The sequence below is a fragment of the Garra rufa genome, chromosome 1, assembly GCF_049309525.1.
Source record: "Garra rufa chromosome 1, GarRuf1.0, whole genome shotgun sequence".
Taxonomy (NCBI): domain Eukaryota; kingdom Metazoa; phylum Chordata; class Actinopteri; order Cypriniformes; family Cyprinidae; genus Garra; species Garra rufa.
Window position 1 is genome coordinate 86995790 of NC_133361.1, and position 25781 is coordinate 87021570.

At 47.7% G+C, this 25781-nt stretch overlaps 39 non-coding genes across 39 annotated transcripts; 27 read left to right on the forward strand and 12 right to left on the reverse strand.

The window, feature by feature from the left end:
• Nucleotides 1-683: 683 nt before the first annotated feature.
• LOC141287484 (U5 spliceosomal RNA) lies at nt 684-799 on the forward strand. The gene has a single exon (XR_012339477.1). It is a non-coding gene; the product is annotated as a U5 spliceosomal RNA (small nuclear RNA).
• Nucleotides 800-1304: 505 nt separating this feature from the next.
• On the forward strand, nt 1305-1376 carry trnag-ucc (transfer RNA glycine (anticodon UCC)). Its single transcript has one exon. It is a non-coding gene; the product is annotated as a tRNA-Gly (tRNA).
• A 103-nt stretch (nt 1377-1479) lies between these two features.
• On the reverse strand, nt 1480-1551 carry trnad-guc (transfer RNA aspartic acid (anticodon GUC)). Its single transcript has one exon. It is a non-coding gene; the product is annotated as a tRNA-Asp (tRNA).
• A 1039-nt stretch (nt 1552-2590) lies between these two features.
• On the forward strand, nt 2591-2706 carry LOC141288640 (U5 spliceosomal RNA). The gene has a single exon (XR_012339714.1). It is a non-coding gene; the product is annotated as a U5 spliceosomal RNA (small nuclear RNA).
• A 505-nt stretch (nt 2707-3211) lies between these two features.
• Nucleotides 3212-3283, forward strand: trnag-ucc (transfer RNA glycine (anticodon UCC)). The gene has a single exon. It is a non-coding gene; the product is annotated as a tRNA-Gly (tRNA).
• Nucleotides 3284-3386: 103 nt separating this feature from the next.
• trnad-guc (transfer RNA aspartic acid (anticodon GUC)) lies at nt 3387-3458 on the reverse strand. The gene has a single exon. It is a non-coding gene; the product is annotated as a tRNA-Asp (tRNA).
• Nucleotides 3459-4497: 1039 nt separating this feature from the next.
• On the forward strand, nt 4498-4613 carry LOC141287497 (U5 spliceosomal RNA). Its single transcript, XR_012339479.1, has one exon. It is a non-coding gene; the product is annotated as a U5 spliceosomal RNA (small nuclear RNA).
• Nucleotides 4614-5118: 505 nt separating this feature from the next.
• trnag-ucc (transfer RNA glycine (anticodon UCC)) lies at nt 5119-5190 on the forward strand. Its single transcript has one exon. It is a non-coding gene; the product is annotated as a tRNA-Gly (tRNA).
• Nucleotides 5191-6404: 1214 nt separating this feature from the next.
• On the forward strand, nt 6405-6520 carry LOC141288647 (U5 spliceosomal RNA). Its single transcript, XR_012339715.1, has one exon. It is a non-coding gene; the product is annotated as a U5 spliceosomal RNA (small nuclear RNA).
• Nucleotides 6521-7025: 505 nt separating this feature from the next.
• On the forward strand, nt 7026-7097 carry trnag-ucc (transfer RNA glycine (anticodon UCC)). The gene has a single exon. It is a non-coding gene; the product is annotated as a tRNA-Gly (tRNA).
• A 1213-nt stretch (nt 7098-8310) lies between these two features.
• LOC141287502 (U5 spliceosomal RNA) lies at nt 8311-8426 on the forward strand. Its single transcript, XR_012339480.1, has one exon. It is a non-coding gene; the product is annotated as a U5 spliceosomal RNA (small nuclear RNA).
• A 505-nt stretch (nt 8427-8931) lies between these two features.
• On the forward strand, nt 8932-9003 carry trnag-ucc (transfer RNA glycine (anticodon UCC)). Its single transcript has one exon. It is a non-coding gene; the product is annotated as a tRNA-Gly (tRNA).
• Nucleotides 9004-9106: 103 nt separating this feature from the next.
• trnad-guc (transfer RNA aspartic acid (anticodon GUC)) lies at nt 9107-9178 on the reverse strand. Its single transcript has one exon. It is a non-coding gene; the product is annotated as a tRNA-Asp (tRNA).
• A 1039-nt stretch (nt 9179-10217) lies between these two features.
• Nucleotides 10218-10333, forward strand: LOC141288655 (U5 spliceosomal RNA). Its single transcript, XR_012339716.1, has one exon. It is a non-coding gene; the product is annotated as a U5 spliceosomal RNA (small nuclear RNA).
• A 505-nt stretch (nt 10334-10838) lies between these two features.
• On the forward strand, nt 10839-10910 carry trnag-ucc (transfer RNA glycine (anticodon UCC)). The gene has a single exon. It is a non-coding gene; the product is annotated as a tRNA-Gly (tRNA).
• Nucleotides 10911-11654: 744 nt separating this feature from the next.
• On the reverse strand, nt 11655-11725 carry trnag-gcc (transfer RNA glycine (anticodon GCC)). Its single transcript has one exon. It is a non-coding gene; the product is annotated as a tRNA-Gly (tRNA).
• Nucleotides 11726-12124: 399 nt separating this feature from the next.
• Nucleotides 12125-12240, forward strand: LOC141287509 (U5 spliceosomal RNA). The gene has a single exon (XR_012339481.1). It is a non-coding gene; the product is annotated as a U5 spliceosomal RNA (small nuclear RNA).
• A 505-nt stretch (nt 12241-12745) lies between these two features.
• Nucleotides 12746-12817, forward strand: trnag-ucc (transfer RNA glycine (anticodon UCC)). Its single transcript has one exon. It is a non-coding gene; the product is annotated as a tRNA-Gly (tRNA).
• A 103-nt stretch (nt 12818-12920) lies between these two features.
• trnad-guc (transfer RNA aspartic acid (anticodon GUC)) lies at nt 12921-12992 on the reverse strand. The gene has a single exon. It is a non-coding gene; the product is annotated as a tRNA-Asp (tRNA).
• Nucleotides 12993-14031: 1039 nt separating this feature from the next.
• On the forward strand, nt 14032-14147 carry LOC141287516 (U5 spliceosomal RNA). The gene has a single exon (XR_012339482.1). It is a non-coding gene; the product is annotated as a U5 spliceosomal RNA (small nuclear RNA).
• Nucleotides 14148-14652: 505 nt separating this feature from the next.
• trnag-ucc (transfer RNA glycine (anticodon UCC)) lies at nt 14653-14724 on the forward strand. The gene has a single exon. It is a non-coding gene; the product is annotated as a tRNA-Gly (tRNA).
• A 103-nt stretch (nt 14725-14827) lies between these two features.
• Nucleotides 14828-14899, reverse strand: trnad-guc (transfer RNA aspartic acid (anticodon GUC)). The gene has a single exon. It is a non-coding gene; the product is annotated as a tRNA-Asp (tRNA).
• A 569-nt stretch (nt 14900-15468) lies between these two features.
• On the reverse strand, nt 15469-15539 carry trnag-gcc (transfer RNA glycine (anticodon GCC)). The gene has a single exon. It is a non-coding gene; the product is annotated as a tRNA-Gly (tRNA).
• Nucleotides 15540-15938: 399 nt separating this feature from the next.
• LOC141287521 (U5 spliceosomal RNA) lies at nt 15939-16054 on the forward strand. Its single transcript, XR_012339484.1, has one exon. It is a non-coding gene; the product is annotated as a U5 spliceosomal RNA (small nuclear RNA).
• Nucleotides 16055-16559: 505 nt separating this feature from the next.
• Nucleotides 16560-16631, forward strand: trnag-ucc (transfer RNA glycine (anticodon UCC)). Its single transcript has one exon. It is a non-coding gene; the product is annotated as a tRNA-Gly (tRNA).
• A 103-nt stretch (nt 16632-16734) lies between these two features.
• Nucleotides 16735-16806, reverse strand: trnad-guc (transfer RNA aspartic acid (anticodon GUC)). Its single transcript has one exon. It is a non-coding gene; the product is annotated as a tRNA-Asp (tRNA).
• A 569-nt stretch (nt 16807-17375) lies between these two features.
• trnag-gcc (transfer RNA glycine (anticodon GCC)) lies at nt 17376-17446 on the reverse strand. Its single transcript has one exon. It is a non-coding gene; the product is annotated as a tRNA-Gly (tRNA).
• A 399-nt stretch (nt 17447-17845) lies between these two features.
• Nucleotides 17846-17961, forward strand: LOC141287529 (U5 spliceosomal RNA). The gene has a single exon (XR_012339485.1). It is a non-coding gene; the product is annotated as a U5 spliceosomal RNA (small nuclear RNA).
• A 505-nt stretch (nt 17962-18466) lies between these two features.
• On the forward strand, nt 18467-18538 carry trnag-ucc (transfer RNA glycine (anticodon UCC)). Its single transcript has one exon. It is a non-coding gene; the product is annotated as a tRNA-Gly (tRNA).
• Nucleotides 18539-18641: 103 nt separating this feature from the next.
• Nucleotides 18642-18713, reverse strand: trnad-guc (transfer RNA aspartic acid (anticodon GUC)). Its single transcript has one exon. It is a non-coding gene; the product is annotated as a tRNA-Asp (tRNA).
• Nucleotides 18714-19752: 1039 nt separating this feature from the next.
• LOC141287537 (U5 spliceosomal RNA) lies at nt 19753-19868 on the forward strand. The gene has a single exon (XR_012339486.1). It is a non-coding gene; the product is annotated as a U5 spliceosomal RNA (small nuclear RNA).
• Nucleotides 19869-20373: 505 nt separating this feature from the next.
• trnag-ucc (transfer RNA glycine (anticodon UCC)) lies at nt 20374-20445 on the forward strand. The gene has a single exon. It is a non-coding gene; the product is annotated as a tRNA-Gly (tRNA).
• Nucleotides 20446-20548: 103 nt separating this feature from the next.
• trnad-guc (transfer RNA aspartic acid (anticodon GUC)) lies at nt 20549-20620 on the reverse strand. The gene has a single exon. It is a non-coding gene; the product is annotated as a tRNA-Asp (tRNA).
• A 569-nt stretch (nt 20621-21189) lies between these two features.
• trnag-gcc (transfer RNA glycine (anticodon GCC)) lies at nt 21190-21260 on the reverse strand. The gene has a single exon. It is a non-coding gene; the product is annotated as a tRNA-Gly (tRNA).
• A 399-nt stretch (nt 21261-21659) lies between these two features.
• Nucleotides 21660-21775, forward strand: LOC141287541 (U5 spliceosomal RNA). The gene has a single exon (XR_012339487.1). It is a non-coding gene; the product is annotated as a U5 spliceosomal RNA (small nuclear RNA).
• A 505-nt stretch (nt 21776-22280) lies between these two features.
• Nucleotides 22281-22352, forward strand: trnag-ucc (transfer RNA glycine (anticodon UCC)). Its single transcript has one exon. It is a non-coding gene; the product is annotated as a tRNA-Gly (tRNA).
• Nucleotides 22353-23566: 1214 nt separating this feature from the next.
• LOC141288662 (U5 spliceosomal RNA) lies at nt 23567-23682 on the forward strand. The gene has a single exon (XR_012339717.1). It is a non-coding gene; the product is annotated as a U5 spliceosomal RNA (small nuclear RNA).
• A 505-nt stretch (nt 23683-24187) lies between these two features.
• Nucleotides 24188-24259, forward strand: trnag-ucc (transfer RNA glycine (anticodon UCC)). The gene has a single exon. It is a non-coding gene; the product is annotated as a tRNA-Gly (tRNA).
• A 1213-nt stretch (nt 24260-25472) lies between these two features.
• Nucleotides 25473-25588, forward strand: LOC141287548 (U5 spliceosomal RNA). The gene has a single exon (XR_012339489.1). It is a non-coding gene; the product is annotated as a U5 spliceosomal RNA (small nuclear RNA).
• The last annotated feature ends 193 nt before the right edge of the window (nt 25589-25781 follow it).

A 25781-nucleotide genomic window follows, 5' to 3' on the forward strand; every position in this document is an offset into this window, starting at 1 on the left:
GCTAAACTTCGTCAACCTATAGATAAAGTGAACAAGTTTTATAGGCATTTGACGAATATAGACGGACTAATGAGTTTCTGAAAAGATTCGGCAGGGAACGGGGGTTGGTCGGTATGCAAAGGTTGGAGCTCCTTCAAGTAAATCAGGCTTCATTTTAAAGAACCTTACACACATGCAAGCACACACACAACTTAATTAAAAGCACTCCGTTCCTGCATTGGCCGGGAATCGGACCCGGGTCTCCCGCGTGGCAGGCGAGAATACTACCACTGAACCACCAATGCTCGGCTGGGAGACTTTCGGCCTTCACATTGCCCTGGATTTAGTAATGGTGCGTAACTGTTACACGTCAAATCCAGGTAAAGGGGTGTTGGGTCAATATGCAAAGTTTGGAGCTCCTTCTAGAAAATCAGGCTTGGCCTTCAAGGCTCATTTTAAAGAATCCCACACACATGCAAACACACACCCCTTACTTAAAAGAACTCTGTTCCTGCATTTGCCCGGGAATCAGAGCCAGGCCTCCTGTGTGGCTGGCGAGAATGGATGATGGAAGAGACTTTTTAACTTTTACTCCTCCCATTTGGAGTGAGGAAGAGATGAAAATCTTATCGGCACCCTAGATTACCCTTTGTGAGTATAGTGGTTTACCACAGGGAGTGCACATGCTCAAGCGCATGGGCACACAACTCGAGTTTCTCTTCATAGACGCATAAATCTTTCGCCTTTTACTAAAGATTTCCGTGGAGGGGAACCTTTCCGAGTGACCTGTATTTTTGGGTGCTCTGCTCACAGCAGAGCTGCACTGCAGTTTCAATAGCAGACTAAATCTGACCACACACCAATGTGCATTGGAGCAAAGCGTGCTTTCTCGTGGACCGTGTTTGCAGCCTTTGCGCTTCCTGTGTCGCAACTTCACATTTTTTTTCAGCCAGCATGGAAAGACAGCACTCTCATGACATGATGGGATCCAAACCTTGGGCTTCAGCTACTTTGGCCCTGTCAGTGACTTATGTACTTCCAGCATTCTTTTCAGCTCACAACAGAGCTGTATTGGAGTGTCAAGAGTAAAACTGGCCACCAGCCAATGGGCGGTGGAACGAAGCGCGCCTCACCACGTTCTGTACTTGCGGCCTTTGCGCTTTCTGGGTCGCAGCTCCAGATTTCTTTAGCCCGCATGGAAAGACAGCACTCTCTCGTACATGACGGGATACAAACAAAGATGGCTTCAGCTCCTTTTGCCCTATCAATGACTTGTGCATTTCAAGCATTCTTTTCAGATGGCTAAAAGCTAGAGTCGGGAACTTGCGTTGGTGGTATAGTGGTGAGCATAGCTGCCTTCCAAGCAGTTGACCCGGGTTCGATTCCCGGCCAACGCATTTGTTTTGGCTCTGGCTGACGTTGAAGCAGAACTCCTTCTGTGACCTCTGTCAGCACCAAAATCTTTTGGATGAGTCGTTCAGCAGCAGCAAAGAGCTGAGTCTCCCCGTCGGGGAATCGAACCCCGGTCTTCCGCGTGACAGGCGGAGATACTGTCCACTATACTAACGAGGAGCTGTACCCGCTGTGCTTCGCCCCCAGCCGACTTGACTTCACCGACATCAGCATAAGGAGCCACTACTCCATGAAAAAAACAAATCAACCTGCCTTGATCTTATTGAGTCTCCCAATATCTTGAATGCTACACATTACAGGGGGTCCTCATTTGGACCACTTTACTATTATTACTATTTTTTTTTACTTTTCATAATGGGAACATGAAAAAAAGGATGGGAAATCATGTGGCAGTAACATCGCATTTACGTGGATCATATCGCCCACTGCTAGAATTCTACCACTGAGCCACCAATGCTCGGAAAGGAGGGAGAACGTTTGGAATTAACACCGCATTTACGAGTATATTGCCCACTGCTAAACTTCGTCAACCTATAGATAAAGTGAACAAGTTTTATAGGCATTTGACGAATATAGACGGACTAATGAGTTTCTGAAAAGATTCGGCAGGGAACGGGGGTTGGTCGGTATGCAAAGGTTGGAGCTCCTTCAAGTAAATCAGGCTTCATTTTAAAGAACCTTACACACATGCAAGCACACACACAACTTAATTAAAAGCACTCCGTTCCTGCATTGGCCGGGAATCGGACCCGGGTCTCCCGCGTGGCAGGCGAGAATACTACCACTGAACCACCAATGCTCAGCTGGGAGACTTTCGGCCTTCACATTGCCCTGGATTTAGTAATGGTGCGTAACTGTTACACGTCAAATCCAGGTAAAGGGGGGTTGGGTCAATATGCAAAGTTTGGAGCTCCTTCTAGCAAATCAGGCTTGGCCTTCAAGGCTCATTTTAAAGAATCCCACACACATGCAAACACACACCCCTTACTTAAAAGAACTCTGTTCCTGCATTTGCCCGGGAATCAGAGCCAGGCCTCCTGTGTGGCAGGCGAGAATGGATGATGGAAGAGACTTTTTAACTTTTACTCCTCCCATTTGGAGTGAGGGGGAGACGAAAATCTTATCGGCACCCTAGATTACCCTTTGTGAGTATAGTGGTTTACCACAGGGAGCGCACATGCTCAAGCGCATGGGCACACAACTCGAGTTTCTCTTCATAGACGCATAAATCTTTCGCCTTTTACTAAAGATTTCCGTGGAGGGGAACCTTTCTGAGTGACCTGTATTTTTGGGTGCTCTGCTCACAGCAAAGCTGCACTGCAGTTTCAATAGCAGACTAAATCTGACCACACACCAATGTGCATTGGAGCAAAGCGTGCTTTCTCGTGGACCGTGTTTGCAGCCTTTGCGCTTCCTGTGTCGCAACTTCACATTTTTTTTCAGCCAGCATGGAAAGACAGCACTCTCATGACATGATGGGATCCAAACCTTGGGCTTCAGCTACTTTGGCCCTGTCAGTGACTTATGTACTTCCAGCATTCTTTTCTGCTCACAACAGAGCTGTATTGGAGTGTCAAGAGTAAAACTGGCCACCAGCCAATGGGCGGTGGAACGAAGCGCGCCTCACCACGTTCTGTACTTGCGGCCTTTGCGCTTTCTGCGTCGCAGCTCCAGATTTCTTTAGCCCGCATGGAAAGACAGCACTCTCTCGTACATGACGGGATACAAACAAAGATGGCTTCAGCTCCTTTTGCCCTATCAGTGACTTGTGCATTTCAAGCATTCTTTTGAGATGGCTAAAAGCTGGAGTCGGGAACTTGCGTTGGTGGTATAGTGGTGAGCATAGCTGCCTTCCAAGCAGTTGACCCGGGTTCGATTCCCGGCCAACGCATTTGTTTTGGCTCTGGCTGACGTTGAAGCAGAACTCCTTCTGTGACCTCTGTCAGCACCAAAATCTTTTGGATGAGTCGTTCAGCAGCAGCAAAGAGCTGGGTCTCCCCGTCGGGGAATCGAACCCCGGTCTTCCGCGTGACAGGCGGAGATACTGTCCACTATACTAACGAGGAGCTGTACCCGCTGTGCTTCGCCCCCAGCCGACTTGACTTCACCGACATCAGCATAAGGAGCCACTACTCCATGAAAAAAACAAATCAACCTGCCTTGATCTTATTGAGTCTCCCAATATCTTGAATGCTACACATTACAGGGGGTCCTCATTTGGACCACTTTACTATTATTACTATTTTTTTTTACTTTTCATAATGGGAACATGAAAAAAAGGATGGGAAATCATGTGGCAGTAACATCGCATTTACGTGGATCATATCGCCCACTGCTAGAATTCTACCACTGAACCACCAATGCTCAGAAAGGAGGGAGAACGTTTGGAATTAACACCGCATTTACGAGTATATTGCCCACTGCTAAACTTCGTCAACCTATAGATAAAGTGAACAAGTTTTATAGGCATTTGACGAATATAGACGGACTAATGAGTTTCTGAAAAGATTCGGCAGGGAACGGGGGTTGGTCGGTATGCAAAGGTTGGAGCTCCTTCAAGTAAATCAGGCTTCATTTTAAAGAACCTTACACACATGCAAGCACACACACAACTTAATTAAAAGCACTCCGTTCCTGCATTGGCCGGGAATCGGACCCGGGTCTCCCGCGTGGCAGGCGAGAATACTACCACTGAACCACCAATGCTCGGCTGGGAGACTTTCGGCCTTCACATTGCCCTGGATTTAGTAATGGTGCGTAACTGTTACACGTCAAATCCAGGTAAAGGGGGGTTGGGTCAATATGCAAAGTTTGGAGCTCCTTCTAGAAAATCAGGCTTGGCCTTCAAGGCTCATTTTAAAGAATCCCACACACATGCAAACACACACCCCTTACTTAAAAGAACTCTGTTCCTGCATTTGCCCGGGAATCAGAGCCAGGCCTCCTGTGTGGCTGGCGAGAATGGATGATGGAAGAGACTTTTTAACTTTTACTCCTCCCATTTGGAGTGAGGAAGAGATGAAAATCTTATCGGCACCCTAGATTACCCTTTGTGAGTATAGTGGTTTACCACAGGGAGCGCACATGCTCAAGCGCATGGGCACACAACTCGAGTTTCTCTTCATAGACGCATAAATCTTTCGCCTTTTACTAAAGATTTCCGTGGAGGGGAACCTTTCCGAGTGACCTGTATTTTTGGGTGCTCTGCTCACAGCAGAGCTGCACTGCAGTTTCAATAGCAGACTAAATCTGACCACACACCAATGTGCATTGGAGCAAAGCGTGCTTTCTCGTGGACCGTGTTTGCAGCCTTTGCGCTTCCTGTGTCGCAACTTCACATTTTTTTTCAGCCAGCATGGAAAGACAGCACTCTCATGACATGATGGGATCCAAACCTTGGGCTTCAGCTACTTTGGCCCTGTCAGTGACTTATGTACTTCCAGCATTCTTTTCAGCTCACAACAGAGCTGTATTGGAGTGTCAAGAGTAAAACTGGCCACCAGCCAATGGGCGGTGGAACGAAGCGCGCCTCACCACGTTCTGTACTTGCGGCCTTTGCGCTTTCTGCGTCGCAGCTCCAGATTTCTTTAGCCCGCATGGAAAGACAGCACTCTCTCGTACATGACGGGATACAAACAAAGATGGCTTCAGCTCCTTTTGCCCTATCAGTGACTTGTGCATTTCAAGCATTCTTTTGAGATGGCTAAAAGCTGGAGTCGGGAACTTGCGTTGGTGGTATAGTGGTGAGCATAGCTGCCTTCCAAGCAGTTGACCCGGGTTCGATTCCCGGCCAACGCATTTGTTTTGGCTCTGGCTGACGTTGAAGCAGAACTCCTTCTGTGACCTCTGTCAGCACCAAAATCTTTTGGATGAGTCGTTCAGCAGCAGCAAAGAGCTGGGTCTCCCCGTCGGGGAATCGAACCCCGGTCTTCCGTGTGACAGGCGGAGATACTGTCCACTATACTAACGAGGAGCTGTACCCGCTGTGCTTCGCCCCCAGCCGACTTGACTTCACCGACATCAGCATAAGGAGCCACTACTCCATGAAAAAAACAAATCAACCTGCCTTGATCTTATTGAGTCTCCCAATATCTTGAATGCTACACATTACAGGGGGTCCTCATTTGGACCACTTTACTATTATTACTATTTTTTTTTACTTTTCATAATGGGAACATGAAAAAAAGGATGGGAAATCTTGTGGCAGTAACATCGCATTTACGTGGATCATATCGCCCACTGCTAGAATTCTACCACTGAACCACCAATGCTCGGAAAGGAGGGAGAACGTTTGGAATTAACACCGCATTTACGAGTATATTGCCCACTGCTAAACTTCGTCAACCTATAGATAAAGTGAACAAGTTTTATAGGCATGTGACGAATATAGACGGACTAATGAGTTTCTGAAAAGATTCGGCAGGGAACGGGGGTTGGTCGGTATGCAAAGGTTGGAGCTCCTTCAAGTAAATCAGGCTTCATTTTAAAGAACCTTACACACATGCAAGCACACACACAACTTAATTAAAAGCACTCCGTTCCTACATTGGCCGGGAATCGGACCCGGGTCTCCCGCATGGCAGGCGAGAATTCTACCACTGAACCACCAATGCTCGGCTGGGAGAACTTCGGCCTTCACATTGCCCTGGATTTAGTAATGGTGCGTAACTGCTACACGTCAAATCCAGGTAAAGGGGGGTTGGGTCAATATGCAAAGTTTGGAGCTCCTTCTAGCAAATCAGGCTTGGCCTTCAAGGCTCATTTTAAAGAATCCCACACACATGCAAACACACACCCCTTACTTAAAAGAACTCTGTTCCTGCATTTGCCCGGGAATCAGAGCCAGGCCTCCTGTGTGGCAGGCGAGAATGGATGATGGAAGAGACTTTTTAACTTTTACTCCTCCCATTTGGAGTGAGGGGGAGACGAAAATCTTATCGGCACCCTAGATTACCCTTTGTGAGTATAGTGGTTTACCACAGGGAGCGCACATGCTCAAGCGCATGGGCACACAACTCGAGTTTCTCTTCATAGACGCATAAATCTTTCGCCTTTTACTAAAGATTTCCGTGGAGGGGAACCTTTCTGAGTGACCTGTATTTTTGGGTGCTCTGCTCACAGCAAAGCTGCACTGCAGTTTCAATAGCAGACTAAATCTGACCACACACCAATGTGCATTGGAGCAAAGCGTGCTTTCTCGTGGACCGTGTTTGCAGCCTTTGCGCTTCCTGTGTCGCAACTTCACATTTTTTTTCAGCCAGCATGGAAAGACAGCACTCTCATGACATGATGGGATCCAAACCTTGGGCTTCAGCTACTTTGGCCCTGTCAGTGATTTATGTACTTCCAGCATTCTTTTCAGCTCACAACAGAGCTGTATTGGAGTGTCAAGAGTAAAACTGGCCACCAGCCAATGGGCGGTGGAACGAAGCGCGCCTCACCACGTTCTGTACTTGCGGCCTTTGCGCTTTCTGCGTCGCAGCTCCAGATTTCTTTAGCCCGCATGGAAAGACAGCACTCTCTCGTACATGACGGGATACAAACAAAGATGGCTTCAGCTCCTTTTGCCCTATCAGTGACTTGTGCATTTCAAGCATTCTTTTGAGATGGCTAAAAGCTGGAGTCGGGAACTTGCGTTGGTGGTATAGTGGTGAGCATAGCTGCCTTCCAAGCAGTTGACCCGGGTTCGATTCCCGGCCAACGCATTTGTTTTGGCTCTGGCTGACGTTGAAGCAGAACTCCTTCTGTGACCTCTGTCAGCACCAAAATCTTTTGGATGAGTCGTTCAGCAGCAGCAAAGAGCTGGGTCTCCCCGTCGGGGAATCGAACCCCGGTCTTCCGTGTGACAGGCGGAGATACTGTCCACTATACTAACGAGGAGCTGTACCCGCTGTGCTTCGCCCCCAGCCGACTTGACTTCACCGACATCAGCATAAGGAGCCACTACTCCATGAAAAAAACAAATCAACCTGCCTTGATCTTATTGAGTCTCCCAATATCTTGAATGCTACACATTACAGGGGGTCCTCATTTGGACCACTTTACTATTATTACTATTTTTTTTACTTTTCATAATGGGAACATGAAAAAAAGGATGGGAAATCATGTGGCAGTAACATCGCATTTACGTGGATCATATCGCCCACTGCTAGAATTCTACCACTGAACCACCAATGCTCGGAAAGGAGGGAGAACGTTTGGAATTAACACCGCATTTACGAGTATATTGCCCACTGCTAAACTTCGTCAACCTATAGATAAAGTGAACAAGTTTTATAGGCATTTGACAAATATAGACGGACTAATGAGTTTCTGAAAAGATTCGGCAGGGAACGGGGGTTGGTCGGTATGCAAAGGTTGGAGCTCCTTCAAGTAAATCAGGCTTCATTTTAAAGAACCTTACACACATGCAAGCACACACACAACTTAATTAAAAGCACTCCGTTCCTGCATTGGCCGGGAATCGGACCCGGGTCTCCCGCGTGGCAGGCGAGAATACTACCACTGAACCACCAATGCTCGGCTGGGAGACTTTCGGCCTTCACATTGCCCTGGATTTAGTCATGGTGCGTAACTGTTACACGTCAAATCCAGGTAAAGGGGGGTTGGGTCAATATGCAAAGTTTGGAGCTCCTTCTAGCAAATCAGGCTTGGCCTTCAAGGCTCATTTTAAAGAATCCCACACACATGCAAACACACACCCCTTACTTAAAAGAACTCTGTTCCTGCATTTGCCCGGGAATCAGAGCCAGGCCTCCTGTGTGGCAGGCGAGAATGGATGATGGAAGAGACTTTTTAACTTTTACTCCTCCCATTTGGAGTGAGGAAGAGATGAAAATCTTATCGGCACCCTAGATTACCCTTTGTGGGTATAGTGGTTTACCACAGGGAGCGCACATGCTCAAGCGCATGGGCACACAACTCGAGTTTCTCTTCATAGACGCATAAATCTTTCGCCTTTTACTAAAGATTTCCGTGGAGGGGAACCTTTCCGAGTGACCTGTATTTTTGGGTGCTCTGCTCACAGCAGAGCTGCACTGCAGTTTCAATAGCAGACTAAATCTGACCACACACCAAAGTGCATTGGAGCAAAGCGTGCTTTCTCGTGGACCGTGTTTGCAGCCTTTGCGCTTCCTGTGTCGCAACTTCACATTTTTTTTCAGCCAGCATGGAAAGACAGCACTCTCATGACATGATGGGATCCAAACCTTGGGCTTCAGCTACTTTGGCCCTGTCAGTGACTTATGTACTTCCAGCATTCTTTTCTGCTCACAACAGAGCTGTATTGGAGTGTCAAGAGTAAAACTGGCCACCAGCCAATGGGCGGTGGAACGAAGCGCGCCTCACCACGTTCTGTACTTGCGGCCTTTGCGCTTTCTGGGTCGCAGCTCCAGATTTCTTTAGCCCGCATGGAAAGACAGCACTCTCTCGTACATGACGGGATACAAACAAAGATGGCTTCAGCTCCTTTTGCCCTATCAGTGACTTGTGCATTTCAAGCATTCTTTTCAGATGGCTAAAAGCAGGAGTCGGGAACTTGCGTTGGTGGTATAGTGGTGAGCATAGCTGCCTTCCAAGCAGTTGACCCGGGTTCGATTCCCGGCCAACGCATTTGTTTTGGCTCTGGCTGACGTTGAAGCAGAACTCCTTCTGTGACCTCTGTCAGCACCAAAATCTTTTGGATGAGTCGTTCAGCAGCAGCAAAGAGCTGGGTCTCCCCGTCGGGGAATCGAACCCCGGTCTTCCGCGTGACAGGCGGAGATACTGTCCACTATACTAACGAGGAGCTGTACCCGCTGTGCTTCGCCCCCAGCCGACTTGACTTCACCGACATCAGCATAAGGAGCCACTACTCCATGAAAAAAACAAATCAACCTGCCTTGATCTTATTGAGTCTCCCAATATCTTGAATGCTACACATTACAGGGGGTCCTCATTTGGACCACTTTACTATTATTACTATTTTTTTTTACTTTTCATAATGGGAACATGAAAAAAAGGATGGGAAATCTTGTGGCAGTAACATCGCATTTACGTGGATCATATCGCCCACTGCTAGAATTCTACCACTGAACCACCAATGCTCGGAAAGGAGGGAGAACGTTTGGAATTAACACCGCATTTACGAGTATATTGCCCACTGCTAAACTTCGTCAACCTATAGATAAAGTGAACAAGTTTTATAGGCATTTGACGAATATAGACGGACTAATGAGTTTCTGAAAAGATTCGGCAGGGAACGGGGGTTGGTCGGTATGCAAAGGTTGGAGCTCCTTCAAGTAAATCAGGCTTCATTTTAAAGAACCTTACACACATGCAAGCACACACACAACTTAATTAAAAGCACTCCGTTCCTACATTGGCCGGGAATCGGACCCGGGTCTCCCGCATGGCAGGCGAGAATTCTACCACTGAACCACCAATGCTCGGCTGGGAGAACTTCGGCCTTCACATTGCCCTGGATTTAGTAATGGTGCGTAACTGCTACACGTCAAATCCAGGTAAAGGGGGGTTGGGTCAATATGCAAAGTTTGGAGCTCCTTCTAGCAAATCAGGCTTGGCCTTCAAGGCTCATTTTAAAGAATCCCACACACATGCAAACACACACCCCTTACTTAAAAGAACTCTGTTCCTGCATTTGCCCGGGAATCAGAGCCAGGCCTCCTGTGTGGCAGGCGAGAATGGATGATGGAAGAGACTTTTTAACTTTTACTCCTCCCATTTGGAGTGAGGGGGAGACGAAAATCTTATCGGCACCCTAGATTACCCTTTGTGAGTATAGTGGTTTACCACAGGGAGCGCACATGCTCAAGCGCATGGGCACACAACTCGAGTTTCTCTTCATAGACGCATAAATCTTTCGCCTTTTACTAAAGATTTCCGTGGAGGGGAACCTTTCTGAGTGACCTGTATTTTTGGGTGCTCTGCTCACAGCAAAGCTGCACTGCAGTTTCAATAGCAGACTAAATCTGACCACACACCAATGTGCATTGGAGCAAAGCGTGCTTTCTCGTGGACCGTGTTTGCAGCCTTTGCGCTTCCTGTGTCGCAACTTCACATTTTTTTTCAGCCAGCATGGAAAGACAGCACTCTCATGACATGATGGGATCCAAACCTTGGGCTTCAGCTACTTTGGCCCTGTCAGTGATTTATGTACTTCCAGCATTCTTTTCAGCTCACAACAGAGCTGTATTGGAGTGTCAAGAGTAAAACTGGCCACCAGCCAATGGGCGGTGGAACGAAGCGCGCCTCACCACGTTCTGTACTTGCGGCCTTTGCGCTTTCTGCGTCGCAGCTCCAGATTTCTTTAGCCCGCATGGAAAGACAGCACTCTCTCGTACATGACGGGATACAAACAAAGATGGCTTCAGCTCCTTTTGCCCTATCAGTGACTTGTGCATTTCAAGCATTCTTTTGAGATGGCTAAAAGCTGGAGTCGGGAACTTGCGTTGGTGGTATAGTGGTGAGCATAGCTGCCTTCCAAGCAGTTGACCCGGGTTCGATTCCCGGCCAACGCATTTGTTTTGGCTCTGGCTGACGTTGAAGCAGAACTCCTTCTGTGACCTCTGTCAGCACCAAAATCTTTTGGATGAGTCGTTCAGCAGCAGCAAAGAGCTGGGTCTCCCCGTCGGGGAATCGAACCCCGGTCTTCCGTGTGACAGGCGGAGATACTGTCCACTATACTAACGAGGAGCTGTACCCGCTGTGCTTCGCCCCCAGCCGACTTGACTTCACCGACATCAGCATAAGGAGCCACTACTCCATGAAAAAAACAAATCAACCTGCCTTGATCTTATTGAGTCTCCCAATATCTTGAATGCTACACATTACAGGGGGTCCTCATTTGGACCACTTTACTATTATTACTATTTTTTTTTACTTTTCATAATGGGAACATGAAAAAAAGGATGGGAAATCTTGTGGCAGTAACATCGCATTTACGTGGATCATATCACCCACTGCTAGAATTCTACCACTGAACCACCAATGCTCGGAAAGGAGGGAGAACGTTTGGAATTAACACCGCATTTACGAGTATATTGCCCACTGCTAAACTTCGTCAACCTATAGATAAAGTGAACAAGTTTTATAGGCATTTGACGAATATAGACGGACTAATGAGTTTCTGAAAAGATTCGGCAGGGAACGGGGGTTGGTCGGTATGCAAAGGTTGGAGCTTCTTCAAGTAAATCAGGCTTCATTTTAAAGAACCTTACACACATGCAAGCACACACACAACTTAATTAAAAGCACTCCGTTCCTGCATTGGCCGGGAATCGGACCCGGGTCTCCCGCGTGGCAGGCGAGAATTCTACCACTGAACCACCAATGCTCGGCTGGGAGACTTTCGGCCTTCACATTGCCCTGGATTTAGTAATGGTGCGTAACTGTTACACGTCAAATCCAGGTAAAGGGGGGTTGGGTCAATATGCAAAGTTTGGAGCTCCTTCTAGCAAATCAGGCTTGGCCTTCAAGGCTCATTTTAAAGAATCCCACACACATGCAAACACACACCCCTTACTTAAAAGAACTCTGTTCCTGCATTTGCCCGGGAATCAGAGCCAGGCCTCCTGTGTGGCAGGCGAGAATGGATGATGGAAGAGACTTTTTAACTTTTACTCCTCCCATTTGGAGTGAGGAAGAGATGAAAATCTTATCGGCACCCTAGATTACCCTTTGTGGGTATAGTGGTTTACCACAGGGAGCGCACATGCTCAAGCGCATGGGCACACAACTCGAGTTTCTCTTCATAGACGCATAAATCTTTCGCCTTTTACTAAAGATTTCCGTGGAGGGGAACCTTTCCGAGTGACCTGTATTTTTGGGTGCTCTGCTCACAGCAGAGCTGCACTGCAGTTTCAATAGCAGACTAAATCTGACCACACACCAAAGTGCATTGGAGCAAAGCGTGCTTTCTCGTGGACCGTGTTTGCAGCCTTTGCGCTTCCTGTGTCGCAACTTCACATTTTTTTTCAGCCAGCATGGAAAGACAGCACTCTCATGACATGATGGGATCCAAACCTTGGGCTTCAGCTACTTTGGCCCTGTCAGTGACTTATGTACTTCCAGCATTCTTTTCTGCTCACAACAGAGCTGTATTGGAGTGTCAAGAGTAAAACTGGCCACCAGCCAATGGGCGGTGGAACGAAGCGCGCCTCACCACGTTCTGTACTTGCGGCCTTTGCGCTTTCTGGGTCGCAGCTCCAGATTTCTTTAGCCCGCATGGAAAGACAGCACTCTCTCGTACATGACGGGATACAAACAAAGATGGCTTCAGCTCCTTTTGCCCTATCAGTGACTTGTGCATTTCAAGCATTCTTTTCAGATGGCTAAAAGCAGGAGTCGGGAACTTGCGTTGGTGGTATAGTGGTGAGCATAGCTGCCTTCCAAGCAGTTGACCCGGGTTCGATTCCCGGCCAACGCATTTGTTTTGGCTCTGGCTGACGTTGAAGCAGAACTCCTTCTGTGACCTCTGTCAGCACCAAAATCTTTTGGATGAGTCGTTCAGCAGCAGCAAAGAGCTGGGTCTCCCCGTCGGGGAATCGAACCCCGGTCTTCCGCGTGACAGGCGGAGATACTGTCCACTATACTAACGAGGAGCTGTACCCGCTGTGCTTCGCCCCCAGCCGACTTGACTTCACCGACATCAGCAAAAGGAGCCACTACTCCATGAAAAAAACAAATCAACCTGCCTTGATCTTATTGAGTCTCCCAATATCTTGAATGCTACACATTACAGGGGGTCCTCATTTGGACCACTTTACTATTATTACTATTTTTTTTTACTTTTCATAATGGGAACATGAAAAAAAGGATGGGAAATCTTGTGGCAGTAACATCGCATTTACGTGGATCATATCGCCCACTGCTAGAATTCTACCACTGAACCACCAATGCTCGGAAAGGAGGGAGAACGTTTGGAATTAACACCGCATTTACGAGTATATTGCCCACTGCTAAACTTCGTCAACCTATAGATAAAGTGAACAAGTTTTATAGGCATTTGACGAATATAGACGGACTAATGAGTTTCTGAAAAGATTCGGCAGGGAACGGGGGTTGGTCGGTATGCAAAGGTTGGAGCTCCTTCAAGTAAATCAGGCTTCATTTTAAAGAACCTTACACACATGCAAGCACACACACAACTTAATTAAAAGCACTCCGTTCCTACATTGGCCGGGAATCGGACCCGGGTCTCCCGCGTGGCAGGCGAGAATACTACCACTGAACCACCAATGCTCGGCTGGGAGACTTTCGGCCTTCACATTGCCCTGGATTTAGTAATGGTGCGTAACTGTTACACGTCAAATCCAGGTAAAGGGGGGTTGGGTCAATATGCAAAGTTTGGAGCTCCTTCTAGCAAATCAGGCTTGGCCTTCAAGGCTCATTTTAAAGAATCCCACACACATGCAAACACACACCCCTTACTTAAAAGAACTCTGTTCCTGCATTTGCCCGGGAATCAGAGCCAGGCCTCCTGTGTGGCAGGCGAGAATGGATGATGGAAGAGACTTTTTAACTTTTACTCCTCCCATTTGGAGTGAGGAAGAGATGAAAATCTTATCGGCACCCTAGATTACCCTTTGTGAGTATAGTGGTTTACCACAGGGAGCGCACATGCTCAAGCGCATGGGCACACAACTCGAGTTTCTCTTCATAGACGCATAAATCTTTCGCCTTTTACTAAAGATTTCCGTGGAGGGGAACCTTTCCGAGTGACCTGTATTTTTGGGTGCTCTGCTCACAGCAGAGCTGCACTGCAGTTTCAATAGCAGACTAAATCTGACCACACACCAAAGTGCATTGGAGCAAAGCGTGCTTTCTCGTGGACCGTGTTTGCAGCCTTTGCGCTTCCTGTGTCGCAACTTCACATTTTTTTTCAGCCAGCATGGAAAGACAGCACTCTCATGACATGATGGGATCCAAACCTTGGGCTTCAGCTACTTTGGCCCTGTCAGTGACTTATGTACTTCCAGCATTCTTTTCTGCTCACAACAGAGCTGTATTGGAGTGTCAAGAGTAAAACTGGCCACCAGCCAATGGGCGGTGGAACGAAGCGCGCCTCACCACGTTCTGTACTTGCGGCCTTTGCGCTTTCTGGGTCGCAGCTCCAGATTTCTTTAGCCCGCATGGAAAGACAGCACTCTCTCGTACATGACGGGATACAAACAAAGATGGCTTCAGCTCCTTTTGCCCTATCAGTGACTTGTGCATTTCAAGCATTCTTTTGAGATGGCTAAAAGCTGGAGTCGGGAACTTGCGTTGGTGGTATAGTGGTGAGCATAGCTGCCTTCCAAGCAGTTGACCCGGGTTCGATTCCCGGCCAACGCATTTGTTTTGGCTCTGGCTGACGTTGAAGCAGAACTCCTTCTGTGACCTCTGTCAGCACCAAAATCTTTTGGATGAGTCGTTCAGCAGCAGCAAAGAGCTGGGTCTCCCCGTCGGGGAATCGAACCCCGGTCTTCCGCGTGACAGGCGGAGATACTGTCCACTATACTAACGAGGAGCTGTACCCGCTGTGCTTCGCCCCCAGCCGACTTGACTTCACCGACATCAGCATAAGGAGCCACTACTCCATGAAAAAAACAAATCAACCTGCCTTGATCTTATTGAGTCTCCCAATATCTTGAATGCTACACATTACAGGGGGTCCTCATTTGGACCACTTTACTATTATTACTATTTTTTTTTACTTTTCATAATGGGAACATGAAAAAAAGGATGGGAAATCTTGTGGCAGTAACATCGCATTTACGTGGATCATATCGCCCACTGCTAGAATTCTACCACTGAACCACCAATGCTCGGAAAGGAGGGAGAACGTTTGGAATTAACACCGCATTTACGAGTATATTGCCCACTGCTAAACTTCGTCAACCTATAGATAAAGTGAACAAGTTTTATAGGCATTTGACGAATATAGACGGACTAATGAGTTTCTGAAAAGATTCGGCAGGGAACGGGGGTTGGTCGGTATGCAAAGGTTGGAGCTCCTTCAAGTAAATCAGGCTTCATTTTAAAGAACCTTACACACATGCAAGCACACACACAACTTAATTAAAAGCACTCCGTTCCTGCATTGGCCGGGAATCGGACCCGGGTCTCCCGCGTGGCAGGCGAGAATTCTACCACTGAACCACCAATGCTCGGCTGGGAGACTTTCGGCCTTCACATTGCCCTGGATTTAGTAATGGTGCGTAACTGTTACACGTCAAATCCAGGTAAAGGGGGGTTGGGTCAATATGCAAAGTTTGGAGCTCCTTCTAGCAAATCAGGCTTGGCCTTCAAGGCTCATTTTAAAGAATCCCACACACATGCAAACACACACCCCTTACTTAAAAGAACTCTGTTCCTGCATTTGCCCGGGAATCAGAGCCAGGCCTCCTGTGTGGCAGGCGAGAATGGATGATGGAAGAGACTTTTTAACTTTTACTCCTCCCATTTGGAGTGAGGGGGAGATGAAAATCTTATCGGCACCCTAGATTACCCTTTGTGAGTATAGTGGTTTACCACAGGGAGCGCACATGCTCAAGCGCACGGGCACACAACTCGAGTTTCTCTTCATAGACGCATAAATCTTTCGCCTTTTACTAAAGATTTCCGTGGAGGGGAACCTTTCCGAGTGACCTGTATTTTTGGGTGCTCTGCTCACAGCAGAGCTGCACTGCAGTTTCAATAGCAGACTAAATCTGACCACACACCAATGTGCATTGGAGCAAAGCGTGCATTCTCGTGGACCGTGTTTGCAGCCTTTGCGCTTCCTGTGTCGCAACTTCACATTTTTTTTCAGCCAGCATGGAAAGACAGCACTCTCATGACATGATGGGATCCAAACCTTGGGCTTCAGCTACTTTGGCCCTGTCAGTGACTTATGTACTTCCAGCATTCTTTTCTGCTCACAACAGAGCTGTATTGGAGTGTCAAGAGTAAAACTGGCCACCAGCCAATGGGCGGTGGAACGAAGCGCGCCTCACCACGTTCTGTACTTGCGGCCTTTGCGCTTTCTGCGTCGCAGCTCCAGATTTCTTTAGCCCGCATGGAAAGACAGCACTCTCTCGTACATGACGGGATACAAACAAAGATGGCTTCAGCTCCTTTTGCCCTATCAGTGACTTGTGCATTTCAAGCATTCTTTTGAGATGGCTAAAAGCTGGAGTCGGGAACTTGCGTTGGTGGTATAGTGGTGAGCATAGCTGCCTTCCAAGCAGTTGACCCGGGTTCGATTCCCGGCCAACGCATTTGTTTTGGCTCTGGCTGACGTTGAAGCAGAACTCCTTCTGTGACCTCTGTCAGCACCAAAATCTTTTGGATGAGTCGTTCAGCAGCAGCAAAGAGCTGGGTCTCCCCGTCGGGGAATCGAACCCCGGTCTTCCGCGTGACAGGCGGAGATACTGTCCACTATACTAACGAGGAGCTGTACCCGCTGTGCTTCGCCCCCAGCCGACTTGACTTCACCGACATCAGCATAAGGAGCCACTACTCCATGAAAAAAACAAATCAACCTGCCTTGATCTTATTGAGTCTCCCAATATCTTGAATGCTACACATTACAGGGGGTCCTCATTTGGACCACTTTACTATTATTACTATTTTTTTTTACTTTTCATAATGGGAACATGAAAAAAAGGATGGGAAATCATGTGGCAGTAACATCGCATTTACGTGGATCATATCGCCCACTGCTAGAATTCTACCACTGAACCACCAATGCTCGGAAAGGAGGGAGAACGTTTGGAATTAACACCGCATTTACGAGTATATTGCCCACTGCTAAACTTCGTCAACCTATAGATAAAGTGAACAAGTTTTATAGGCATTTGACGAATATAGACGGACTAATGAGTTTCTGAAAAGATTCGGCAGGGAACGGGGGTTGGTCGGTATGCAAAGGTTGGAGCTCCTTCAAGTAAATCAGGCTTCATTTTAAAGAACCTTACACACATGCAAGCACACACACAACTTAATTAAAAGCACTCCGTTCCTGCATTGGCCGGGAATCGGACCCGGGTCTCCCGCGTGGCAGGCGAGAATTCTACCACTGAACCACCAATGCTCGGCTGGGAGAACTTCGGCCTTCACATTGCCCTGGATTTAGTAATGGTGCGTAACTGTTACATGTCAAATCCAGGTAAAGGGGGGTTGGGTCAATATGCAAAGTTTGGAGCTCCTTCTAGCAAATCAGGCTTGGCCTTCAAGGCTCATTTTAAAGAATCCCACACACATGCAAACACACACCCCTTACTTAAAAGAACTCTGTTCCTGCATTTGCCCGGGAATCAGAGCCAGGCCTCCTGTGTGGCAGGCGAGAATGGATGATGGAAGAGACTTTTTAACTTTTACTCCTCCCATTTGGAGTGAGGGGGAGACGAAAATCTTATCGGCACCCTAGATTACCCTTTGTGAGTATAGTGGTTTACCACAGGGAGCGCACATGCTCAAGCGCATGGGCACACAACTCGAGTTTCTCTTCATAGACGCATAAATCTTTCGCCTTTTACTAAAGATTTCCGTGGAGGGGAACCTTTCCGAGTGACCTGTATTTTTGGGTGCTCTGCTCACAGCAGAGCTGCACTGCAGTTTCAATAGCAGACTAAATCTGACCACACACCAAAGTGCATTGGAGCAAAGCGTGCTTTCTCGTGGACCGTGTTTGCAGCCTTTGCGCTTCCTGTGTCGCAACTTCACATTTTTTTTCAGCCAGCATGGAAAGACAGCACTCTCATGACATGATGGGATCCAAACCTTGGGCTTCAGCTACTTTGGCCCCGTCAGTGACTTATGTACTTCCAGCATTCTTTTCTGCTCACAACAGAGCTGTATTGGAGTGTCAAGAGTAAAACTGGCCACCAGCCAATGGGCGGTGGAACGAAGCGCGCCTCACCACGTTCTGTACTTGCGGCCTTTGCGCTTTCTGGGTCGCAGCTCCAGATTTCTTTAGCCCGCATGGAAAGACAGCACTCTCTCGTACATGACGGGATACAAACAAAGATGGCTTCAGCTCCTTTTGCCCTATCAGTGACTTGTGCATTTCAAGCATTCTTTTCAGATGGCTAAAAGCAGGAGTCGGGAACTTGCGTTGGTGGTATAGTGGTGAGCATAGCTGCCTTCCAAGCAGTTGACCCGGGTTCGATTCCCGGCCAACGCATTTGTTTTGGCTCTGGCTGACGTTGAAGCAGAACTCCTTCTGTGACCTCTGTCAGCACCAAAATCTTTTGGATGAGTCGTTCAGCAGCAGCAAAGAGCTGGGTCTCCCCGTCGGGGAATCGAACCCCGGTCTTCCGCGTGACAGGCGGAGATACTGTCCACTATACTAACGAGGAGCTGTACCCGCTGTGCTTCGCCCCCAGCCGACTTGACTTCACCGACATCAGCATAAGGAGCCACTACTCCATGAAAAAAACAAATCAACCTGCCTTGATCTTATTGAGTCTCCCAATATCTTGAATGCTACACATTACAGGGGGTCCTCATTTGGACCACTTTACTATTATTACTATTTTTTTTTACTTTTCATAATGGGAACATGAAAAAAAGGATGGGAAATCTTGTGGCAGTAACATCGCATTTACGTGGATCATATCGCCCACTGCTAGAATTCTACCACTGAACCACCAATGCTCGGAAAGGAGGGAGAACGTTTGGAATTAACACCGCATTTACGAGTATATTGCCCACTGCTAAACTTCGTCAACCTATAGATAAAGTGAACAAGTTTTATAGGCATTTGACGAATATAGACGGACTAATGAGTTTCTGAAAAGATTCGGCAGGGAACGGGGGTTGGTCGGTATGCAAAGGTTGGAGCTCCTTCAAGTAAATCAGGCTTCATTTTAAAGAACCTTACACACATGCAAGCACACACACAACTTAATTAAAAGCACTCCGTTCCTACATTGGCCGGGAATCGGACCCGGGTCTCCCGCGTGGCAGGCGAGAATACTACCACTGAACCACCAATGCTCGGCTGGGAGACTTTCGGCCTTCACATTGCCCTGGATTTAGTAATGGTGCGTAACTGTTACACGTCAAATCCAGGTAAAGGGGGGTTGGGTCAATATGCAAAGTTTGGAGCTCCTTCTAGCAAATCAGGCTTGGCCTTCAAGGCTCATTTTAAAGAATCCCACACACATGCAAACACACACCCCTTACTTAAAAGAACTCTGTTCCTGCATTTGCCCGGGAATCAGAGCCAGGCCTCCTGTGTGGCAGGCGAGAATGGATGATGGAAGAGACTTTTTAACTTTTACTCCTCCCATTTGGAGTGAGGAAGAGATGAAAATCTTATCGGCACCCTAGATTACCCTTTGTGAGTATAGTGGTTTACCACAGGGAGCGCACATGCTCAAGCGCATGGGCACACAACTCGAGTTTCTCTTCATAGACGCATAAATCTTTCGCCTTTTACTAAAGATTTCCGTGGAGGGGAACCTTTCCGAGTGACCTGTATTTTTGGGTGCTCTGCTCACAGCAGAGCTGCACTGCAGTTTCAATAGCAGACTAAATCTGACCACACACCAAAGTGCATTGGAGCAAAGCGTGCTTTCTCGTGGACCGTGTTTGCAGCCTTTGCGCTTCCTGTGTCGCAACTTCACATTTTTTTTCAGCCAGCATGGAAAGACAGCACTCTCATGACATGATGGGATCCAAACCTTGGGCTTCAGCTACTTTGGCCCTGTCAGTGACTTATGTACTTCCAGCATTCTTTTCTGCTCACAACAGAGCTGTATTGGAGTGTCAAGAGTAAAACTGGCCACCAGCCAATGGGCGGTGGAACGAAGCGCGCCTCACCACGTTCTGTACTTGCGGCCTTTGCGCTTTCTGGGTCGCAGCTCCAGATTTCTTTAGCCCGCATGGAAAGACAGCACTCTCTCGTACATGACGGGATACAAACAAAGATGGCTTCAGCTCCTTTTGCCCTATCAGTGACTTGTGCATTTCAAGCATTCTTTTGAGATGGCTAAAAGCTGGAGTCGGGAACTTGCGTTGGTGGTATAGTGGTGAGCATAGCTGCCTTCCAAGCAGTTGACCCGGGTTCGATTCCCGGCCAACGCATTTGTTTTGGCTCTGGCTGACGTTGAAGCAGAACTCCTTCTGTGACCTCTGTCAGCACCAAAATCTTTTGGATGAGTCGTTCAGCAGCAGCAAAGAGCTGGGTCTCCCCGTCGGGGAATCGAACCCCGGTCTTCCGCGTGACAGGCGGAGATACTGTCCACTATACTAACGAGGAGCTGTACCCGCTGTGCTTCGCCCCCAGCCGACTTGACTTCACCGACATCAGCATAAGGAGCCACTACTCCATGAAAAAAACAAATCAACCTGCCTTGATCTTATTGAGTCTCCCAATATCTTGAATGCTACACATTACAGGGGGTCCTCATTTGGACCACTTTACTATTATTACTATTTTTTTTTACTTTTCATAATGGGAACATGAAAAAAAGGATGGGAAATCTTGTGGCAGTAACATCGCATTTACGTGGATCATATCACCCACTGCTAGAATTCTACCACTGAACCACCAATGCTCGGAAAGGAGGGAGAACGTTTGGAATTAACACCGCATTTACGAGTATATTGCCCACTGCTAAACTTCGTCAACCTATAGATAAAGTGAACAAGTTTTATAGGCATTTGACGAATATAGACGGACTAATGAGTTTCTGAAAAGATTCGGCAGGGAACGGGGGTTGGTCGGTATGCAAAGGTTGGAGCTCCTTCAAGTAAATCAGGCTTCATTTTAAAGAACCTTACACACATGCAAGCACACACACAACTTAATTAAAAGCACTCCGTTCCTGCATTGGCCGGGAATCGGACCCGGGTCTCCCGCGTGGCAGGCGAGAATTCTACCACTGAACCACCAATGCTCGGCTGGGAGACTTTCGGCCTTCACATTGCCCTGGATTTAGTAATGGTGCGTAACTGTTACACGTCAAATCCAGGTAAAGGGGGGTTGGGTCAATATGCAAAGTTTGGAGCTCCTTCTAGCAAATCAGGCTTGGCCTTCAAGGCTCATTTTAAAGAATCCCACACACATGCAAACACACACCCCTTACTTAAAAGAACTCTGTTCCTGCATTTGCCCGGGAATCAGAGCCAGGCCTCCTGTGTGGCAGGCGAGAATGGATGATGGAAGAGACTTTTTAACTTTTACTCCTCCCATTTGGAGTGAGGGGGAGATGAAAATCTTATCGGCACCCTAGATTACCCTTTGTGAGTATAGTGGTTTACCACAGGGAGCGCACATGCTCAAGCGCATGGGCACACAACTCGAGTTTCTCTTCATAGACGCATAAATCTTTCGCCTTTTACTAAAGATTTCCGTGGAGGGGAACCTTTCCGAGTGACCTGTATTTTTGGGTGCTCTGCTCACAGCAGAGCTGCACTGCAGTTTCAATAGCAGACTAAATCTGACCACACACCAATGTGCATTGGAGCAAAGCGTGCATTCTCGTGGACCGTGTTTGCAGCCTTTGCGCTTCCTGTGTCGCAACTTCACATTTTTTTTCAGCTGGCATGGAAAGACAGCACTCTCATGACATGATGGGATCCAAACCTTGGGCTTCAGCTACTTTGGCCCTGTCAGTGACTTATGTACTTCCAGCATTCTTTTCTGCTCACAACAGAGCTGTATTGGAGTGTCAAGAGTAAAACTGGCCACCAGCCAATGGGCGGTGGAACGAAGCGCGCCTCACCACGTTCTGTACTTGCGGCCTTTGCGCTTTCTGCGTCGCAGCTCCAGATTTCTTTAGCCCGCATGGAAAGACAGCACTCTCTCGTACATGACGGGATACAAACAAAGATGGCTTCAGCTCCTTTTGCCCTATCAGTGACTTGTGCATTTCAAGCATTCTTTTCAGATGGCTAAAAGCTGGAGTCGGGAACTTGCGTTGGTGGTATAGTGGTGAGCATAGCTGCCTTCCAAGCAGTTGACCCGGGTTCGATTCCCGGCCAACGCATTTGTTTTGTCTCTGGCTGACGTTGAAGCAGAACTCCTTCTGTGACCTCTGTCAGCACCAAAATCTTTTGGATGAGTCGTTCAGCAGCAGCAAAGAGCTGGGTCTCCCCATCGGGGAATCGAACCCCGGTCTTCCGTGTGACAGGCGGAGATACTGTCCACTATACTAACGAGGAGCTGTACCCGCTGTGCTTCGCCCCCAGCCGACTTGACTTCACCGACATCAGCATAAGGAGCCACTACTCCATGAAAAAAACAAATCAACCTGCCTTGATCTTATTGAGTCTCCCAATATCTTGAATGCTACACATTACAGGGGGTCCTCATTTGGACCACTTTACTATTATTACTATTTTTTTTTACTTTTCATAATGGGAACATGAAAAAAAGGATGGGAAATCTTGTGGCAGTAACATCGCATTTACGTGGATCATATCGCCCACTGCTAGAATTCTACCACTGAACCACCAATGCTCGGAAAGGAGGGAGAACGTTTGGAATTAACACCGCATTTACGAGTATATTGCCCACTGCTAAACTTCGTCAACCTATAGATAAAGTGAACAAGTTTTATAGGCATTTGACGAATATAGACGGACTAATGAGTTTCTGAAAAGATTCGGCAGGGAACGGGGGTTGGTCGGTATGCAAAGGTTGGAGCTCCTTCAAGTAAATCAGGCTTCATTTTAAAGAACCTTACACACATGCAAGCACACACACAACTTAATTAAAAGCACTCCGTTCCTACATTGGCCGGGAATCAGACCCGGGTCTCCCGCATGGCAGGCGAGAATTCTACCACTGAACCACCAATGCTCGGCTGGGAGAACTTCGGCCTTCACATTGCCCTGGATTTAGTAATGGTGCGTAACTGCTACACGTCAAATCCAGGTAAAGGGGGGTTGGGTCAATATGCAAAGTTTGGAGCTCCTTCTAGCAAATCAGGCTTGGCCTTCAAGGCTCATTTTAAAGAATCCCACACACATGCAAACACACACCCCTTACTTAAAAGAACTCTGTTCCTGCATTTGCCCGGGAATCAGAGCCAGGCCTCCTGTGTGGCAGGCGAGAATGGATGATGGAAGAGACTTTTTAACTTTTACTCCTCCCATTTGGAGTGAGGGGGAGACGAAAATCTTATCGGCACCCTAGATTACCCTTTGTGAGTATAGTGGTTTACCACAGGGAGCGCACATGCTCAAGCGCATGGGCACACAACTCGAGTTTCTCTTCATAGACGCATAAATCTTTCGCCTTTTACTAAAGATTTCCGTGGAGGGGAACCTTTCTGAGTGACCTGTATTTTTGGGTGCTCTGCTCACAGCAAAGCTGCACTGCAGTTTCAATAGCAGACTAAATCTGACCACACACCAATGTGCATTGGAGCAAAGCGTGCTTTCTCGTGGACCGTGTTTGCAGCCTTTGCGCTTCCTGTGTCGCAACTTCACATTTTTTTTCAGCCAGCATGGAAAGACAGCACTCTCATGACATGATGGGATCCAAACCTTGGGCTTCAGCTACTTTGGCCCTGTCAGTGATTTATGTACTTCCAGCATTCTTTTCAGCTCACAACAGAGCTGTATTGGAGTGTCAAGAGTAAAACTGGCCACCAGCCAATGGGCGGTGGAACGAAGCGCGCCTCACCACGTTCTGTACTTGCGGCCTTTGCGCTTTCTGCGTCGCAGCTCCAGATTTCTTTAGCCCGCATGGAAAGACAGCACTCTCTCGTACATGACGGGATACAAACAAAGATGGCTTCAGCTCCTTTTGCCCTATCAGTGACTTGTGCATTTCAAGCATTCTTTTGAGATGGCTAAAAGCTGGAGTCGGGAACTTGCGTTGGTGGTATAGTGGTGAGCATAGCTGCCTTCCAAGCAGTTGACCCGGGTTCGATTCCCGGCCAACGCATTTGTTTTGGCTCTGGCTGACGTTGAAGCAGAACTCCTTCTGTGACCTCTGTCAGCACCAAAATCTTTTGGATGAGTCGTTCAGCAGCAGCAAAGAGCTGGGTCTCCCCGTCGGGGAATCGAACCCCGGTCTTCCGTGTGACAGGCGGAGATACTGTCCACTATACTAACGAGGAGCTGTACCCGCTGTGCTTCGCCCCCAGCCGACTTGACTTCACCGACATCAGCATAAGGAGCCACTACTCCATGAAAAAAACAAATCAACCTGCCTTGATCTTATTGAGTCTCCCAATATCTTGAATGCTACACATTACAGGGGGTCCTCATTTGGACCACTTTACTATTATTACTATTTTTTTTACTTTTCATAATGGGAACATGAAAAAAAGGATGGGAAATCATGTGGCAGTAACATCGCATTTACGTGGATCATATCGCCCACTGCTAGAATTCTACCACTGAACCACCAATGCTCGGAAAGGAGGGAGAACGTTTGGAATTAACACCGCATTTACGAGTATATTGCCCACTGCTAAACTTCGTCAACCTATAGATAAAGTGAACAAGTTTTATAGGCATTTGACAAATATAGACGGACTAATGAGTTTCTGAAAAGATTCGGCAGGGAACGGGGGTTGGTCGGTATGCAAAGGTTGGAGCTCCTTCAAGTAAATCAGGCTTCATTTTAAAGAACCTTACACACATGCAAGCACACACACAACTTAATTAAAAGCACTCCGTTCCTGCATTGGCCGGGAATCGGACCCGGGTCTCCCGCGTGGCAGGCGAGAATACTACCACTGAACCACCAATGCTCGGCTGGGAGACTTTCGGCCTTCACATTGCCCTGGATTTAGTAATGGTGCGTAACTGTTACACGTCAAATCCAGGTAAAGGGGGGTTGGGTCAATATGCAAAGTTTGGAGCTCCTTCTAGCAAATCAGGCTTGGCCTTCAAGGCTCATTTTAAAGAATCCCACACACATGCAAACACACACCCCTTACTTAAAAGAACTCTGTTCCTGCATTTGCCCGGGAATCAGAGCCAGGCCTCCTGTGTGGCAGGCGAGAATGGATGATGGAAGAGACTTTTTAACTTTTACTCCTCCCATTTGGAGTGAGGAAGAGATGAAAATCTTATCGGCACCCTAGATTACCCTTTGTGGGTATAGTGGTTTACCACAGGGAGCGCACATGCTCAAGCGCATGGGCACACAACTCGAGTTTCTCTTCATAGACGCATAAATCTTTCGCCTTTTACTAAAGATTTCCGTGGAGGGGAACCTTTCCGAGTGACCTGTATTTTTGGGTGCTCTGCTCACAGCAGAGCTGCACTGCAGTTTCAATAGCAGACTAAATCTGACCACACACCAAAGTGCATTGGAGCAAAGCGTGCTTTCTCGTGGACCGTGTTTGCAGCCTTTGCGCTTCCTGTGTCGCAACTTCACATTTTTTTTCAGCCAGCATGGAAAGACAGCACTCTCATGACATGATGGGATCCAAACCTTGGGCTTCAGCTACTTT